Source organism: Gorilla gorilla, chromosome 5 (assembly GCF_029281585.2).
Source record: "Gorilla gorilla gorilla isolate KB3781 chromosome 5, NHGRI_mGorGor1-v2.1_pri, whole genome shotgun sequence".
NCBI lineage: Eukaryota > Metazoa > Chordata > Mammalia > Primates > Hominidae > Gorilla > Gorilla gorilla.
This window is the reverse complement of record NC_073229.2, coordinates 191597096-191616985: the sequence shown is the minus strand read 5'-3', so window position 1 is coordinate 191616985 and position 19890 is coordinate 191597096. Positions and strand designations below refer to the sequence as shown.

Genomic DNA, 19890 nt, shown 5'->3' with positions numbered 1-19890 from the left:
TTCGCTCTCTGGCTCTAGGGGCTGTTTCCAGAGGCTGCTCTTCCCCTCCCCTTCACCAGCCTGTGTCTCCTAAGGAGCTTCCCTTTGTGCACAAATAAACCTGGTCTGTTTCCATCCTTCCCAGCCACACCCTCCCTGTCCCTCCAGCACTTCTACTGGGATTGAAGTTCTGAAACCATGGCTTCAGTTACATCTGCTTTTTCTCTCTTTTCCTCCCAGTTCCTCCCCTTTATCTATGTTAAAAGGGATTTTTTTTAAATGAACAGTATATTTCACTCTCTGCCTTTTCTCTGTAGCAAAATAAAATGCTTCTTACAGGAGATAGTTCCCAACATCCCCCAGTGTTCCTGTGACCAGGGCAGGTCTTAGGATGAGACCACAGGGCAGGTCGCCCACTGGTCTCATCATAAACAAAGGGACGCTCTTATCTTACCCAACCCCTGAGGCTGCCTTCCCGCAGCCTACACATTCCTGCAGACATGGAGTTGCCTGAGGGAAGAGAGTGCAATCTCTAGAAACCCAGAGCTGGCTTGGCTCTCAGAGCTGGTTTTGGCGTCATGAGCTCTGTGTGTGCACTGGAGCCATGGCCTGGCCCAGGGCTGACCTCCCAAAGGCCAAAGACGGGCACGTGTAAAGGATTTAAAAGGTGTCAATAGCCACTTCAGTCCTTAAAATTGACATCTGGGCTCTATCAGCTTGAGAAAAGAGGTGGTTCTGTAGATCTGCTCGAATCTGCAGGTCACTCATTGGACGTTAAAATGACAGATGCCCTGGGTGGTACAAAGCTCAGAGCATGCGTGTTCCGGAAAACTGAGACTTCACCAGCCACTAGATGGCACTATTTTCCTACCACTGGGTTCACCGCAGGCTCCTTGGGTACTTCGCGCTGCAGAATCACCTTGTAAATCACCAAACTTCCTGCCAAGAAGCTAAAGATTAATTTAAGGGAAGTCTACTCAATGGTTTGCTTTTTTAAGGAATGTACTCATGTAAGCAAATTAATATCAATTTTCTTGACATTTACATCTGAAATCTTTGTTAATAAAAGCAACACCAAATAAATTCAAATGTATCTTACACCTTTTTATCCACATAAAGATGAAGAAGGTATCTATAGGGAGTAGAAGGAGTTCTTGGCTACTTTAGGGAATTTCACACTTTGGAAATAAACGTACTCATGCTGTGTGCGTGTGCGTGTGTGTGTGTGTGTGTGTTTAAGGAAGAACAATTTGTGTTAACACAACCACGGCTTGAGAGAGTATTTTCTCTTAGCAAATGTTCCAAAGCATCTTAAATCTTGGCAGGGGCTGACCACTCCGCCTTCCCCTGGCTAGACAGGCCACCTCCTGAGCTGAGCGGGCATTCGGGGCTCTGGCTTCTTCCTCAGCCAAGGAGAACCCAGAGAGCCAATCAGAGAAAAAGCTTTGGGGCCAGTTGGCTGTGTCAGGCCCTCAGCCAAGACCCTTAGCTAATTTCCATTACTTATCAGAGAGGGCAGACCCATTGAGGGGTCTGGAAAGCAATGCTGGCTGGAAATACTCCCATCCTCACACCATTTGTGAATCCTCCCAGCCTCCATGGCATGGTTGAAGCTGCTGGTGATGTCCTGGGATTCTGGGTCTTTCTCTTAGCCCACGTCTCCACCTGGGACATGTGAGTGGCCTGACTACCCATCCAAGACCATCGAGGGTCTGCAGGGCCCCTGAACAACAGCATCTGATTGGGCTAAGGAACCCTCATTTTGCACCAGAGTGAAGGAAAGCAGCAGCTCTGTGATTGATCACTGTCTTCCACTCTTTCTATCAGGGCGACAACGCTAGGTGAGCCCGAGTGCAGAGAATCTGGCCTGTTCCACTCTCATAGTCAGGGGGATCGTGTAGGTCCTGGTTCAGAACACACTCGTGTGCACTGTGCACACACACACATATGCACACACACATGCACACACACATCCTTTTTATTTTCCAAGTTCGTAGGTCCTTTCCCTTTCCCATGAGCCCTCTGCAGCCTGGGATACAGCACCCACTTCTACAGTCGTCCACACTATTTATTGAGCGTCTACCCTGGAGCAGGTATGCTTCCTAAGGTACTGGGGTACCGCACTGATAAAAGGGCCAGAGGTCTCCATTCTCACAGAAGCCTAGTTCTAGTGCAGGAAACAGACAGTGAACAACTAAGCAAAACAGGGAATTCAAATTCCCATGCAGAGAAGAAGTGCGATCCCAAAATTAGAGCAGCAGATGGAATGATAGGGAGTATGGGGCAGGTACACACACTATCCACACCCCATCTACACATGGGTGACAGAGCAGCACCTGGGTTTGGAGAGAGCAGCTTGGCTGGACCCAGGCATCACCAGGTCTGCAGCTCAGCAGCCGTTTCTGCCAGCCCCGCAAACTGCAGCAAGTGGCTCTTTGGGTGGAAAAGATCCAGCTGCGAGCAGTGATTAGCCGAGGAAGCCGTGCTGTGATTGGACAGGTGACAGCCAAGTAGGACTGTGACTTGACAGCCAAGGAAGCCGGCCTTTGATTGGACAGCTGAGGGCCAAGTACCTCTTTGTCTCCTGTGCCTTGATGAGGGGCAGAAAGTGCTGATGCTGCTGGAATTTCCTGGACATTTTTTCTATCAATTATTTTTGTCTATGCAGACAAAGACACAGTGATAGTAAATTATGTCCAAAAATCTCCAAAGATTTCGTGCCTTTGCTCTCACAACCACAAACATCCATACAATTTGAACTCTGTCCTCAAGCGAGATAACGCCATCCCGGTTGACGTGACCTATTTGCCGTCCCTTCGCCCCAGCCGCTATTGCAGCGGGTGGCTTCTAAAATCTCAGCGAGTGTCAGCAGGTGAGACTGAGGCATTTTCCCCGTTTGTTTCCAGCTACGGTGCAATGACCGCCTCTTTTCAGTGGTCCTTGAGAAGCCACTGTGCCGCTTCTTCCCGCTCAGCGGGCGGTAAGGCCTGTATGTGCAGTGTGGGTCTCTCAGCAGCTGCTCCTGCTGGAAACTTCTCCACTGTCTTTGGAAAGGGTTTGCTGGAAAGCTGTAGACAGACAGACTGGAAAGGTACTTGATATGATGAAGGGGGAACATCTCGTAAAGACAAGCATGGAAGGTTATTGCTTAAGTTTTGACTAAAAATAACATGTATGAAAAATCGTATACATATGCATATGCATAAATGCATATACACATTTTGTACATATGCATGTCCATATATACATATGTGAAGATATGTATATATATTCACCATATGTGAATATAAATAGAGACATGTATATATAGACATGCATATATACAAAATGTATTATAGGCTCATTGTGTGTGTGTGTGTGTGTGTATATATATATATATATATATATATACAGAGAGAGAGAGAGAGAGAGAAATCTAACTCTTCACTGGACATAGAATTGGTGGGAGGAAAGGGGCATGTTTACTCTTTTTATTTCATGCACCTATATACTACTTCTATATTTTAAAGAAGAATATCTAATTTAAGAAGAATACAATTTTTAAAGGAAACTACACTTTTATAAAGGAATTGTTGTAGAAAGAACTCTATAAGGTAAGCTAAGCCCCCCACCTACCCTCCAGGCTGCCCATTCTCCTGGTTGAGCTGCTGCCCAGGGCCGCCCTCCAGAACCCCCACCACACTGGGTTATAAAGAAACTGAACGCCAGCTCAGGTACCAGATGCCGTCACCCAAGACAGCAGCAGCTGCAGGGAAGCCGCTTCCACCACTCCAGCCCTGTGCTTGCGACAGAGGCCAACTCTCATCCCCTCCAGCCCCACGGGCGAGTCAGGCCACCATCGAGGCACATGTGGGCACTGCAGTGTGAGTCCCGGCTCATCACCAATCATTTAGGCCCCAGCTCACTTCGCCTCCTGGCTGGCAACTCCTTTTGTCCTGACCAGTTTATGATGAGCTGTAAAGAAGCACACAGTGGGATTGGGCCCTGGGATGAACCCTGGCAGACAGCTGGCTACATGGCAATTCTGCCCTCAGAAGTATTTCCCGAATTCTGCACTTTAGACACGGGAAGACGTGTGACAAATGCCAGCCAGGGCCCCTCCCCTTGGCCTAAATGCCATGGCTCAGGGCCAGCCTGCGTGGCAGGGAGTGTGACTGGGCATGGTGTCCCAGATGGTCAGCCACCCTCTCTCAGGCAGGTAACCACACACCTATGTGTCCCACTCAGTCCTGCCCCTCTGCAGTGGTGCCACCTGGCAGGGCCCAAAGGCCCAGACAGTGTGGGAAGAAATGGGTGGCTCACGCTGGCTCAGCCGAGGAGAAAATCAAACTGATGTGTTTTGAGAACTGGAGAGGATTATGGAGAGGACTACAAGACGAGGAGGAGTTCTGTGCTTACAGTGTGATACCACCAGGGGTCTGGGGTTGGTGGGCTGTGTGCGCTGTGTCCGGCATTCCCAAGGTAAGGACCCACGGACCTCTGTAGCAAGATCTCCCAATGTTCTCAAGCAACCATGACTTGTCAACACACCCACCTGTGGCAACCGCCCTCAGAGTCTCAGACTGTGGGTCTGCACTCCGGACACGGGACCAGGGCCCTTCTCAGGAAAATGGGCTGTGTGTGGGCACTAAAGGTAAAACTCTGTTTTTCCAAGGAATCCCCAATATTCTGTGTTTTTCTTACCCAGTGTGTTCAGTTAATGAATGATATTGAGCTGTGTATTTCCAGTGGCCCAAAAGCTATGATCAGTATCTACTCAAGTGGGCAACATGAGCTCTGTGTGGATAAACCTAATGAAAAGGGCTTAGCGGAGAGGATGGGCATGCCTGGCCTTCACTTTCTAGTCCTCCTCTCCTCTGTCCCCCATCCCTCCCCAGCCCGGATGTTCAGAAGTTGTTTCTAAACCACTTTTCCCCACTGCCTTCACACTGTGTCTCTTGTTTTTTAGGAGCTGAGTATCTTGATTTATCTCCTCATCAGCTATTAGTTAACACCAACTGCATGTCATGCACGCGGCCGGACAGTCTCTAGAAGCTCACACAACTGTTATCATTGTGGTCTATGAAGAAAAATGTCACATAAACGTTAAAAAACAAGAAGAAAGATTCCATGCTGCAGTAGAGGGTCTGTAAGTGCTCCCGTGCCCATGGGGTTCTGGTAAAATCTGCCCCATCCCTAGTGTTTTGAAGATGGAACAAGGCTTGTTCTGTGGGGCTGCCCCAGGCCCAGAAGTGAGCAGAAGCCAGAGAGCATTTTGCCCTGGGTTTCGCACTTGTTTGCATTCAGCAAGTATTTGTTGGATTCTAGTAGAGTTTTAGTAGAACGTACAGGCTCTGCCAAAATGAGGGAAAGCCTGACCCTGAGTGTGAACCTTCCCAGATGGGATTTAATGTGCTGTGAGATCCTGACGCTATGAAAGCGTTTGCTGAAATGCCCTCATACCACGAAGACTCAATTTATCTTTGAAATATCTACAAATTACTGTCTTTTTAACATCGTAAGTTGTTATTAATGCTGGTTTTTGGATGTTCTTTCTTGTGACTATACTCTTTTAACCGTTGAGTACTTATAATTTCTCTCCAAACATGATGAAGGGTCTCTGTTACCTCTTATTCATCAGACCAACTGTGAAAGAATGAAAATTAAGGTGTGTGTGTGTATCTCAAACTTGGCATGTTCCACAACTCATTCTAGCTGTCAGGCAACACGGGGGAGTGAGGGAGTGCGCATGTTTTAGAGGTAGGACAAGCGCAGAAATCATTTTTGCAGATGTACCTGCACCCACCTCTTTCCCTGCCACCTTACCCTTCCCACTTTCAGATAACTGTAAACCAAAATGAAATTGTAAGACCCCCAATGGACTGAATGGACCCCTCTTTTCAGCCAAGGGGATTCCATAGAGTCCTAACAATCTAGTTCAGGCCACGATGGGAAGGCAAGGTCCAATGTGCCTCATTATACCCTCCTCGCTTTGGAATTCAGGAACAAGTAGCCAGACTTCACATGAAAACAGAGATCTTAAGCATGACAAAACAGACTCTTTGTAGAAATAAGACACCACATTCCAACCTAACTCTATTATAGCATCACATGACAGATAGCAGGCTTTGAAAGAAATCAAAATATTTTACCCAAAAATAAATTTCTTTGACACATTTTGAAATGGCCCTGCAAAGCTGTGTCTTGCAGGGAAAATTTACATTTTCTAAAGAATCCTCTTCTTTTTCCAGGTCTTTTGTGGACCCCAAAGTGATTAGCTCAGAGTCTAGCATTTTTTAAATGTCTGAATGGGAAACATTTGCCATCTGTTGTCTCTAAGGGTACCACCTATGAGACTTCATCAACATAATAAAACCTTGGTCTTCACAACCCCTTATCTGAAGCTAGACACTCCTTTCTATGGATTCCAGATCTTTAGATAATAACTTTTTCAACCGATTACCAATCAGAAAATCTTTGAATTCACCTCTGACCAGGAAGCCCCTGCTTCAAGTCGTCTTGCCTTTCGGGACTGAACCAATGCACGCATTACATGCATGGACTGATGTCTTCTGTCTCCCTAGAACATATGAAACCAAGCAGTAGCCCAACCACCTTGGGCACATGTTCTCAGGATCTGTGTCCTGGATCATGGTCTTCACATTTGGCTCAAAATAAATTTCTTCTAATACTTTACAAAGTTTAGGTTTTTTTCATCAACATATAGAATCCATATTTCACCTGATATTTGGGACACAAGAAAGTCTATAATCAACCTACCATTTCTTGAACATTTGCTACAAAATCTGTTGTTTTTTACTGACAATGAACTTGTCAACATTTTCAAGTGAACCTGAACCCATGCTCCAAGAAAACAATAATAGTCATAAAATCCCTCCAATTTCTTATTTTCCCAAATCTCCCCCCACCTTTTTCTGTTCCAGGAAAGAATCAGCACAAAAAATCCCCCTCCCCCACAGACCTTGGTGGGGCCCCCTATGCACACTTTCTCTTGACCCCATGAGGTGTGTGATGACCTCTTGTTTACCTGTGACAAGGCCAGACCCACACCCTGCAGGCCTCCCCTCTCTCTCATGGTTGACTAGCTGAGAGTAGAACCTCTAGACCCCCTGGAATGATACAGACACATTGAAAATGTTTCCTGGTCAGCTGATGGACTGAGGCATCCCCCAGCTCTACATCACCCTGTCTGAAACTTGTCTACCATCCCAGGAAAGTCTACAATAAGCCACCCTGCAAAGACTGATTCTAGCATAGCGGCTCTCCCTGGTACAATAAAAATTAGTCTGCTGGTCTGTTTGGTTTTTATCTCTCACAACACACACGTATTTCCATATGAATCTTAAGGAAAGACCATAAAGTCTCAGTCCACTTTCCCAGGAAATAAGTAGAGGTCGTCATCTACATGTCACCATGACTTGGAGTTGTTTATTCCCTTTCTTTAATTGAGAAACCAGAATCCTTATCTCCTCTGAAAGGAAAGTCAAGGGGTGAGCCTGAGAGTCAGCTACACAGGCCAAGCTCCACCTGCAGATGTGGGCACTGCTGCTGGCTGGCCGGGCTGGGCCGGCTTCTGAACAGCCCACTGCTTGGCTTGACTTGTGGACATCAGCACCTAGCAAATGAAGAGTCCCCACTCCATGAGGCCAAAAGCCCCTCCCACGTTTTTGACAGCCCCTGATCCACCCAGAGCTTAGTCATGGAGCCTGAATCTCCCCTCACCACACACAGGCTACGTTGTAAAAAGATACACATGTTATGGGCGTTTTCTGGAGTTGCTGGCTTCTGCACACACACTCTCCTCCCCACGTGCATCTAAAACTCACTTTTCCAAGGGGCCCTGCAGGCCAGGGAGTGAGTGTTAGAATCCTGCTCTGTTGCTAGGCCTCCTGGCTGCCTTTTATCTACAAGAAGTATTCAGCCCAACTCATCTCATCCTCAACTCCAATCCATTCTCGCTCCTGGCCAGGGAGGGCATGTATGACCTTCTGGTCTCAGAATAAACAGGCAGCTTGGGAGTAAGAGGAATTGCTAATGATTGGACTGAGTCTCCCCTTGGTGGGCATCCTCCTCCTGGGGCTCCTGTCCGTGGGATGACCTCCTTAGGCTTCTCTTGGTGGGATGTCCCCCTGGGGCTCCTTTCAGTGGGATGTCCCCCTGGGTCTCCTCTCAGTGGGATGACCTACCGAGGCTCCTCTCAGTGGGATGACCTACCGAGGCTCCTCTCAGTGGGATGACCTACCGAGGCTCCTCTCAGTGGGATGGCCTCCTGGGACTCCTGTCAGTGGAATGACCTCCTGGGGCTCCTTTTGGTGGGATTACCGCCTGAGGCTCCTCTTGGTGGGACATCCTTCTGGGCAATCATGATAATTTCAACTTCAGAAGGAACCTCTGAAAAATAGGTTGATTTGCTTGTTTGTTTTGCTAAGGGAAAGAAGTATGGCTTGGGTTTCCTGTTGAAGATGATTCTAAATGCTGTGATAGAGATAAATTTGTACTCCTTTTTCTTACTGACACAGTAAGTTCAAGTTAAGGGCCTGCCTGCTGATGGGCGTTTTCAGTATCAACCTTGATCCAACCGGTTACCTAACTCAATACTGCTGTATTTCCTTAACAGTGAAGCATACAATTTTTTCCCTAGTTTCATTCCAGTGTCAGCAGGTTATGCATTGGTCTATACAACAATCATTTGAGGAACTTATGATAAGACAGGGTGCTGTCCCCTGCGAGCTCTGGCCAGGTTTCAGCCAGCAAAGGGACCCACAAAGGGAGCCACTCCAGGTGACCTAGACTGAGCGGCCTCGGGGCTCTTTGACTCTCTAAGGACTGAGATATTCGTAATTCTTTTTAAATTATCCATGGAAACAGCAGGACAAAAAATGCACAGGGCCTCCTAGTGCCTGGGTGAATGTGCTCAGCCCTCTTTGAAGAGAAACCTCAAGGATACGGAAGTGAAGGCTTTGAAAGACAGGGTTCTATTGAGATGAAGGGTGCCTATTCCTTAACAGCAAGTAATTCATATGCTATTGTAATGAATTTAGCATTTTCCCTTGAAAGCACACAGCATTTTCCCTCTCGTTAACAAATGTGCTCCTCCTTCCCCTCCCCCATCCTCTACAAAGGATTTGAAAGCAGCATCTGAGCTCACAGGGAGCCCGCAGCAGGTAGGAGCCACTCTCAAGGCGGGTGGCCAGCTTTGCCGATCCCGAGGCCTCATCCTCGGCTTTTGAGTATCTAATGTACAGTTACATCTGTACCTTGAAACATGAGATTGGGTTTTGAAATCTCAAACTAATACTTATCAATAAAAGGCCAGTGATAGGAACTAAAGAGGAAGTAAAGGCACTGGAATTCTCCCAAAGCAAGCATCTTCTTGTGCTCATGGACTTCCTTAAGAACATCGCTTATTACACAATCTCACAGTGAATTGTGGATTGCCTGGTAATGTTTTCTAGGTAATTCATGTAGTCTTATCTTCCCAGCAGGACTCCACTGAAATTCAAACTAAATTCAACTGAGTGTCATATGTCAGGCAGTCCTACTCTCTTTTATGCATGCCAACTTCTTTTATTCTCCAAGGATAAGGGTCTGACATCTTTTTTATCCTCTACTATGTGCAAACTAAAAGCTTTGTCCTTTGATTTTTCTGTTGCTGTGCTCTGTTTGATGCAAAATATACACACATTTTTCTGTGGAAAATTCCATGAGTATTACACACTTCATCTATGGTTATACTTGCCTGAAACAAGGAAAGAATATGTTTTCTGATTCCCGGAAGCCCATTCTCACTCACATGGAACAAAATATAAGCAATGGGTTAAAAATCTAAACAGTACAGCATGTTCTTTACTTTACATCTATATACTATCTGAAAGATAATTTTCAGAAAAAGGTAAAATCATGACTTGCACCAAGATATTAAAATGCAGAAGTGTTAAAGATTTTATTTTACACATATGATAGGAGGGAACTAGGCAGATGTTAGAACCTGTTCAAAGGAAAAGTGAAAACATTTATATGGTGTAAAGGAATTTTGAAATGAATTGCAAATGGAGAGAAAGCTGTTTTTTTACAGGGTGAAGAAGCCAGTAAAAATCACTACTAGACAGGACAGAATGTCCCTCTCTCTTTCTCTCTATCTATCTCTCTCTATATATATCTCCGTCAGTTACCTGCAATTCGCAAAGAATTGTAAAATAGTTCAAAGACAATGAACAGCCTAAAAGTATGTGCTATAGATTTCCACTGAAACACATTCTTTTTAACACATCTAATAAGTATGTCTTAACTAGTGAATTTGTACCACTCTGCAGGAAAAGGACTATTTTTAACTTCTTTTAATTGATCATCTGCCCGTGTGTTGCAGGTTGCTGTGTACCTTTTCAAAATTCGAAGCAAAGATTTTTATTAAAAGATTTTCGCCAAAGTTAATTAAAAATCAAAACCCAAATCAAAACAGAACACACGGCAAGCTGTGCTAATCACATGGATGACAACTTTTCCTGGAGATTACAACTCTCAGGGTGACATCCGTGTAGATTATTCTGTAACTCTGTTAAAATGAAAAACTGCCACCCTGTGGGAACAGAGCCGGGTGAGTCCTGGCTTCCACACAGTGCCACCCTGAGAAGGCGAGGTCTCCCCAGCGTCTGTCTGCAGTGCAGCCAGGGCAGAGGAATGAAATGTCACAGCAGGAAGCAGATGGCTGCATTTGCAGATAATCAATCTAGAGACTTGCAGCCCTGAGTTTCAGGGGAACTTGTCTAAGTAGCATCCTGTCGCTGGAAGGCATCTAATGAACTAAGTTACTGGTGTTCTTGCTTGTCAGATAACCCTGGAACACTGTATGGATTTTATAATCATTTTCTTCTTTGAGACTGACAAAGTCTAAATTCTTCCTGATTGTCAGGTGAGGGCGGGCTGTGGGTCCTCATGATCCCAGCAGCGCCATTTTGGCCATGGGGGTGTGGTGCTGCAGCCTCATGCACCGACTGTGCAGCTTTGATGGTAACTGATGAACCAGTCTCACGTGCGCTGGCCTCATGGGCCCTGGGGACACCCGAGTTGGCCTTTGGCTGCTTCTCTGTTGCATTGTCCTCTTCAGCTACTGACTGCAATTGGCATAAATTCTAGACACCATGTTGTCAAACCTTCCCCAACCCTGGGCTTGCTTCCCGCCCTCACTCAGGTATATGTCAGTGAAAACAAGTGACTGAGGTTCATGTAATGTAATGTGTCCCTTTTTCCTTTGTGGTAGCCCTGTCTGTGCCTGACAGGAACCCCCGGGAAGTCTGGGCTCTGAGGAAGACATTCTGTAGCTCGCATTTTAAAACTATTTGGCATTTCAAATCCAGTTTTCAAGTCCCTGGGGTGGGTAGAGGATGCTTCAAGAAAGCGCTCTGACCCAGAGCAGCAACAAGGGTGAGGGGTCCAGGACAGCACAGGACAGGAGCCCGCCTGGTGGCTCTGCCAGGGCCTGGGAGGACAGGAAAGTCAGCTGCCAGCTGGGACCAAGAGACAGACAGAAGGAGACAGAGACAGAGAGGGACAGAGACAGAGACAGAGGGAGAAGAACAGAGACATAGAGATAGGGAGACAGAGACACAGAGACAGAGACAGACAGAAAGATACAAAGAGGCAGAGAGACAGAGATAGCCAGAGAGACAGAGAGAGTTATAGAGACAGAGACAGATAGCCAGAGACACAGAGACAGAGAGAGAGAGACAGAAAGAGACAGAAAGAGAGAGAGACAGAGGGAGACAGAGAGAGAGAAAGTCAGAGAGAGAGAGAGACAGAGATAGCCAGAGAATGGTGGAGACAGTGGCCCAGCAGCTGCCCGTCCACTCTCTGCCTTACCTGCAATCTGCCTCTTCTGCCCTTGGATTTGCCCTGACCAGAGCTTTTGCAGGAGAGGCCATTCATTTGTGGAGGGGGAGCCCAGAGCTGGACAATCAGGAGACCCAGGACAGAAGCCCTGCGGCAAAAGCCAGGACACCTGAATTGGTCAGGCCAGCAGTGACTCAGGGCCTGGAGAGCCCCATGGTCAGAGGCCAGCTGGAAGGCTCCACCGGCCAAGGGTAGGTTGCCAAGGCAGGTCACAGGCCAGAAGGCAGAGGGGCCAGCACAAAGCCCAGCTTTGTAGGCACAGAGCAGAAGCCAGGCGGGAGCACTGGGGGCACAGGCGCAGTTCTCAGGGTGAAGATGGCTCCTTGGCCAGACTCCATGTCACTGGTGACCAGTCAACAAGGTGCAAGCTGCTACCTTCACAGAGGGTGATCCTACTGGAGACAAATGCACCTGACTGGCCGTAACGTGTCCCCGGCCCACTGGCTCCCCTGATGAGCCCACATCAGGGGAGTCTGTGGTGGCCTGTGCATGGCCTTGGGCTTGCCAAGTCCCAGGAGGGTGGGCGTTGTCTGTGTGGCTCCCTGCTGCCTGCAGCGCATCTCACCTGGGCACAGAACAGCAAAGACAGCCAGCGTGGGCTGCAGGTACACCCCGGGGACTGGGCACAGGACGGCAGCTGCTCATGTTTATCAGTACCAAAGGTCAAAGCAGAAACCAGGTGTGATGACAGGGATGGCCACGACTCCTGGGGTTTCCTAAATTCTAAAGAATGCTACCCATAAATACATTTTTTTTGCTTAGACTTGAGAAAGGGAGGACAAACAACAGCAGTAGTGTCCTGTGAAAATTTCCCAAACACGGAAGAGTCCTGGAATAAACCATGCCTTGGATCCCACAGCTGAAGGAGGAGCACAGCACAGCTGGGATCCTGGGACTCTGAAGTCTCCTGGATGTGGCAAGAGCAGGCTCAGCCACTGTGCACAGTGTGTGTCCTCAAGCAGGTCACCTAAACTGCCTGGGTCTCACATCCCTTGCCCCTGAAGTGGGAAGAATAATACTATTGTACAAGGTTTAGAAATTCATAAAACTATTGGTAGGAATGTAAACTGCTACAGCTACTATAAAAAACAGTATGGAGATTCCTCAAAAAAATCACAAATAGAATCATGATATGAGCCAGCTAACCCACTCCTGGGTGTTCATCCAGAGGGAAAGAAGTCAGTATATCAAAGAGACATCTGCATCCCCACATTCATCCCAATACTGTCACAATAGCCAAGATATGGAACCAACAGAGGTCTCCACCACCAGATGAATGGATGAAGAATGCAGTATATATATACAACGGAATACTATTCAGCCATAAAAAGGAATAAAACCCTGTCATTGTGGCCACATGAATGGAACTGGGGACAAGATATTAAGTGATGTAAGTCAGGAACAGAAAGTTCAACACCACACATTCTCTCTCTTATGTGTGAGCAAAAAAAAAAAAAGAAAGAAAAGAAAAAAATGATCTCATAGAGTTAAAAAGTAGAATGGAGGATAGTAGAGGCTGGAAATGGTAGGGAGAGGGGAGGGGTAGGGAGAGATGTGTGATGGACACAAAATCACAGCTAGGCGGGAGGAAGGAGCCCAGTGTTCTGTGCCACGGCAGGATAACCAGAGTTAACAGCAATACACAGCATCCATTCTCATTGCACTTTCACCAATCTGAGAGAGATTAGCTCAGGTCCAATCAAAAGACTCACTTCTTGGATACTCGAGCATACAACCCGTGAGGAGCACAAGGTTGCATCTGAGCTGGACACAGATGAAAGCAGGGTGTGGACCCAGCATCCTGTCTGTGCTTGGTGTGGTAGGGAAGTCTGACTGGGCAGAACCTGCTGGTCCAGCCAGCCTGCTGGGACATGTGCCTCACGCAGAGCCAGGCCTGCTTGATGCTGCACAGGTGTGAGGATGCTGCCAATGAACACACGCATGTGTCTGTGCAGGCACATCAGGAAGTTACCACTCTCATGACCAAGAGTTCCTGGAAGATCCCCCCGCTGACTGCCCTTGGGGGTGGGTGAGCTGACCACCAGGTATCATGAAAGCCCAAATGTGGAGAGTGCCAGCTCCTGGAAACTCATTTGCATTCTCAGGACAACCTTGGGAATCATTAGGGAAACGGAAGGGTGTGAAGAGGACTGACCTGTATTCCAACAGATAGAAAGCCACGTTGCCAAATGCCACTGAGGAAGCCACCTGCCTCACTGTTGGGACTGGTGCTCTGTGGGCCAGCGGCCATCCTGCCAGAGGAGGAGGTGGCAGAATGACAGGCTGAACCAGTCCAACAGGAACTCAAAGACCCTGCAGAGTTTCACAGGCAACCAGGCAGCTCAGTGTGAAGTGAGAAGAGTGACACACCAGCCCAAGTCTCCTGCATGCAACTGCCCAGACACCTGAAAACACAGATGCCACGGTCAGCTCCTATGGAAGGAGGCCCCCTCAACACTTCCACATGGTGTTGCTGCCATTGGAAAAGCAGAACTCAGTCCATCTTAGAACCACACTCTGGGACTCAGTGCCACGTCTGGTAACACCAGTTGATGTATGAAGGACTTATTTTTTCTCCCTGTCTGAGACATATTTGTCTGGAAGAAGGTCAAAGAATGAGCCTAATCAAAGTAGCTTTGCAGGAGCAATTTGCACTGTGAGCTTGGACCTTGCAGAAGTCAATTGCATAGGGAATGGGGGCTGACTCTGTATTATTACTTCATTACTCGCTAGTCTCTGTGCAGGGCATGGAAGCTCTGCATGGTAGTTTTGTTGTTGTCATTGGTATTCTTTTTAAGTATGAGAAAACAAAGCTCAACAAGACTAAAGAAGGTGCCCATGTCACGTAGCAGGTGAGTGATGGAGTCTGGATTTGAACCCTCATCTAGACAGCCGCCAGTGAGCTAAGAGTGTCATAGAGAAAACATCAACTGCAGGCACTAACAGGAATCAGCCTTCTGGATCCAGGCCTTAAGTTAATGTATGAATGAAACACAAAAGGACTCCAGCGTGAGAAACAGAAATTTGGGCAGGAAGAGGAGGATAAACAGGAAGAAGAAAACAGGATGAAGCTTCCTGAAGAAATAACCATCCCAGCTGTATCACTACACACATCTAGAACCCTTTAGGCAGGAGGAGGGAGGACGGACCGAACGTGGAATACGTAGGATTTTTCCATTAGCCTGAATGTACCACCAGATGGAAGGAGGGTCAAGAACATAAGTCTGTGCCTTGAGGACTAAACTCTGACCTTTTTCTTCTCCTGCCCAAATTCCTACCTAAGGGGCCTGGGGAGGTCACCCTACAAACCACAAAGCCTCATTGGAGGGGTCTTACTAACCCTGTGTAACTCGGCTCTTTCCAACCTTACTCTGGCGTAACTTCACATGACAGATAGGGAAGAAAATCCAAATATTTTAACCCTAAATATGTTTCTTGGCCATATCTTGAAATGTCCCTGCAAAGCTGTCTCTTGTGGGGAAAGTCTATATTCTGTAGAAAATCCTATTCCCTTTCCAGGCCTTTTTCCTCATCCAGGAAATACTCCACTAAGTTTCCGGCACATTTTAAGTCTGATAAGAAACATTTACCATCGGTTCTCTCTAAGACTGCTACCTGGAGGCTGCATCAGCATAGTAAGGACCTTGGTCTCCACAACCCCTTATCCTAACCCAGACATTTCCTTTCTATTGGTTCCAGGTCTTTAGATAAACTCTTTCAACCAACTGCCAATCAGAAAATCTGTGAATCTGCCTGTGATCTGGAAGCCCCTGCTTCCTGGTGTGCCACCTTTCCTGTCTGAACTGATGTATGGCTTAAATGTATTGATTGATGCCTTATGCCCTATAGAATGTATAAAACCTAGCTGTGCCCTGACCACCTGGGCCACATGTTCTCTGGGTCTCCTGAGGCCTGTGTCACGGGCCATGGTCACTCACGTTTGGCTCGGAATAAATCTCTCCAATATTTTACAGAGTTTGGCTCTTTTTATAGACAACTTTTTAAAATGCCAAGTCAGGATAGGATCTCACCACATATGGCACCCAAAGGTGTGCTGGCTGCCCACTGACTATTCCAGTCAACAGAGCCAGGTACAGGGTCAGAGTCACAGCAGCTCCCATGGGCCAATGAGGAGGCACAGCTGGGGAGGAGGCTCTGTCTCTCGACACCCGATGGAGGCAGCTCTGCTCCTGAGCTCAGGGTGGACTTCACCTGGAGTTAGGAGTCGGGGGCCTGAGTCCTGCTTCCTCATTGCTCTTGTTATGCCCAGACCATTAATTCCCCAAAGAAGACCACCAGAGTCCAGAGTCAAAGCCAAGCGGCAAGGATCTTTACTACAAGTTCGAACCTGGTCCCTCCATTCCACAGCATACAAGAGGGCCCTGAACAATGCGAGTGTTTGCTTTTTATAGCCTGAGAGTTACAGGGGAACAAAGGAATTCTTTTGGTTCCCGCTTTCTCAGTAAAACTTTGAACGGCTGTCTCCTTATCGGAGACTTTCCTGGTGGTGTTTGTACTGGGCTCAGGAAGTTTGAGAGATATATGGCGATATGTGGTGGGATGGGAGGATGGGATGTGTTTGTACTGGGCTTGTTTGTTTTGAGCCCGGGGCTGAGGAATGTGCCCGGCTCCTTTCACTCTGATGCCCAAAAAGATGAGCAGTCTCCATGAGATGGGGCCTGACCCAGCGTGCACAAGCCCGGGAAGGCAAGGAGTGAAAGGACCTGCTTCCCTGGGACCAGAGCAAAGAGCAGAAAGAGAGTAAGTGATTGATGTCACCTGGGTTAGAAGGCGGCAGTAAGAGGCGCATGTTCACGTTAGGGGCTTGCCTGGGCAGTCGCAAAGGGGCCCACAGGCAGGCGAGCCTGTAAACCAAAAATACAATTCTATGGCTCCCCAACCATCTGAATGAACCTCCTCCTCTGCCAGGGCACTCTTAAATTTTAACCTGAGAGTCTGGTTCAGGCCACGACGGGAAGTGGAGGCCGGACAGACCTCATTATATCCTATAGCACTAACATCAACACAGACCTTACCTCTGATAAGAAACATTTGTGATCTGTTCCCTCTGAAGCCTGCTGCCTAAAGGCTTCCTCTGTAAATAAGAACTTTGGTCTCCACACCCTGTTATCTTAACTTATCTTAATTTCTTTCTATTTGCTCCAAGTCTTTAGATAAACTCAACTGATTGTCAACCAGAACATTTTCAAACCTACCTATAAGCTATTAATAGCAATAGGTCCCCCAAACCTCCCACCAGCACTTCAAGTTGTCCCACCTTACTGGACCAAACCAATGTACTTCTTAAATGTATTTGATTGAAGTCTCATGTCTCCCTAAGATGTATAAATCCAAGCTGCACCCCACCACTTTGGGCACATATTCTCAGGACCTCCTGAGGGTTGTGTCACAGGCCATGGTCACTCATACTCAGCTCAGAATAAATCTCTTCAAATATTTTACAGAGTTTGGCTCTTCGTCAACAGGCCCCTTGCTAGGCCTAATGCTCAGCTGTCACCACCTGGAAATTCTTCATCATATCTTTGGACGTGTGTTCTAAACGTCACTGGGACCGGGAGCGGGCCTGAGGGCAGAGATTTGTGCCACCTGCACGTCTGCCACTGCTCCTGGCCTCTCCATTTGCATAGAACATTCTCGATGCCCTGTGGGATTCTGAGGCAGCCATGATGGTGGGAGTTCAAGGTAAGTAAAGAGCAGCAGAGTCAGCCACCCCCAAAGACGCCACTTTGGCATAAGGATTATTTTGAGCTGAAGACAATTTTTAAGATGCAGATATAAGTGAAGCTCCCTCTCCTGCCCCTCTTTACCTAAAAGCAGGACATAATTTAGTGAAGGTGTCCCCACTCCTGTCTCTACCAGGAAGGACAGAAGCCAGTCACTGGGGCAAGTCTAGGCCTTATCAGCCTGGAGACAGCACTGGAGGAACCTACTCAGCAAACTTGACTACTAGGAACTAGGCCTTATCCTCCATTCAATTCCCATGTGTTTAGCCGGCTGCACTTTCCTGCCCTAGAAGCCCAAAGGTCTTTTCCTTTGTCTTGTCACTCCTCTAAAATGTGTCATTATTTTGTTTAGGAGCTCTATCAGCCCAAGTTCTAATAAGCCCTTGGAGTGACTCATGGCTGAGTGCTCCCATGTGTGTGCATGATGAGCGTGTTAATAACCTTGTTTGTTTCTATTTTGTCAACCTGTCTTTTGCCATTCTAATTTATAGGACCTCAGCCAGAGAACCTAGGATGGGTAGAAGGAAAAGGAAATTTTTCCTCCCATATGTGTGTCCCACTTATGATAGATAAGCGGGGGGCTGACGAGCCTGTAAACCAAAAATACAACTGCCCTGAGAGGCCACGCCACCTCCTTGAATCAGAAGTTTACAGACAGAAGGCAGGAAACAGAGGCAGCCACGGAGCCCATCCCACGTCTCACCTGTGCTGCTTCCTGAATGGCCCTTTCATTTATCCTGGAGATGATGGCATGGAAGGGCAGGCAGAGGGCTGCAGCCTGGCTCCTTTCCTTCAGTCCTCCTGATGAGGTTCTCGCTCTTTCTTAACTCTGGCCCTCAGCAGAAGCACCTGGAGACCTTGCTAAAATCTGCCCAGCTGAGCCCCGCCCAGAATTGCAATTCCCTCCCTTGCTGCCTAATGACTCCCAGGTGCTTTCCTTCAGGCCTCCTGTTGAGGTTCTCTGTCTTAAGCTCTGTCTTAACTCTGGCCCTCAGCAGAAGCACCTGGAGACCTTGCTAAAATCTGCACAGCTGAGCCCCACCCAGAATTGCAATTCCCTCCCTTGCTGCCTAATGACTCCCAGGTGCCGCGACGCTGGCAGCCAGGGGAACACACTGCAGGAACCCATGCCTGGCACAATCCTTCCCATCCAGGCCTCCGCCCACGTGGCAGCCCATCCCTGCAACACCTGTATCTTCCTGGACAACTGAATTCAAATGCCCCTTTGTGTTAGTTTCTTGAGGTCACCACAACAGGAACTTCCTGTCCCCCAGGCTGGAGGCCGGGAGTCTGCACCCACAGTGTCAGCCGGGCCAGGCTCCCTCTGCAGACTCCACAGCGGGAGGGCGCCCATGCCTTGCTCTTAGCTCTGGTGTTCGGGGAAACCCTCGTTTGTAGACGTGTCACCCCAACCTCTGCCTTCGTCCTCAAGTGGTCACCTTCTCCCCGTGCTCTCCTCTCCTCCCATGAGGACATTGGTCACATGGAACTCGAGGCTCACCCTGCTCTAGTTGACCCCAGCTCAACTTGATCAGTTCTGCAAGTGAGGGCTCGTTCACAGGCACCAGGTTAGGGCTTCAACATACCTTTCCGGGGGACGCAACTCAACCCACAACCCTTTCTCCTCCGAAGGTCTGTCCATGTCCCCCACACCAGAAGGCTCCCCTTCCCCCGACACCCCATGTCCTTCGTGATGGGGCCCTGCTCCCTCATCCCACTGAAAGCTCCCTGACAACAGCACTCATCTTGTTCACCTCTGGGCACCCCACAGCCCTCGGCATTGCACCCTCTGCTCATAGTTACGGCCAGTTTGTTAAGAGATGGCATCGGTGATTATGACGCCTGGCTGCCTTGTGACAAGGTCTGTCTTAAGAACTTAACACAGAGCTTCACAACAGCCGCTAACAGGTATGTGCCATCATTATCCCTGTCTTAGACATGAAAAAAGAGAGATGCAAAATGATTAGGTGACTTTGAGAGCTCATGGTCAATAGATGCCACAGCCAGACGTGAACACAGACGGATGGGTCCTCCAGACTGTGCCAGATATAAACGCGGTGGGGTGGGGGCTCCAGACCGTGTGAACGCCACCGCCCCCCCGCCCCGTGCAGCCTCTGGGCAGTCCTTTGTTCTGACTTCTCAGCTTTCTACCAGGGCCAGCTGCAGAATTTAGGGGCCCAGGAAAAAACACAAATGCAGGACCCCCTGTACAAAAAGCAGGAAAAAGTGCCATTATTGGCCGGGCCCGGTGGCTCACGCCTGTAATCCCAGCACTTTGGGA

General features: G+C 48.1%; 1 protein-coding gene across 1 annotated transcript in view; it reads right to left on the bottom strand.

Annotated features, from left to right (window-relative positions):
- The window catches only part of LOC101140776 (protein unc-93 homolog A), a 46032-nt gene extending 27553 nt beyond the window's left edge, over positions 1-18479 (bottom strand). The window contains exon 1 of the mRNA XM_055390804.2: positions 18313-18479. The gene's annotated coding sequence lies outside the window, so the exon portion shown is untranslated. The remainder of the gene's footprint in view (positions 1-18312) is intronic.
- Between the last annotated feature and the right edge of the window lie 1411 nt (positions 18480-19890).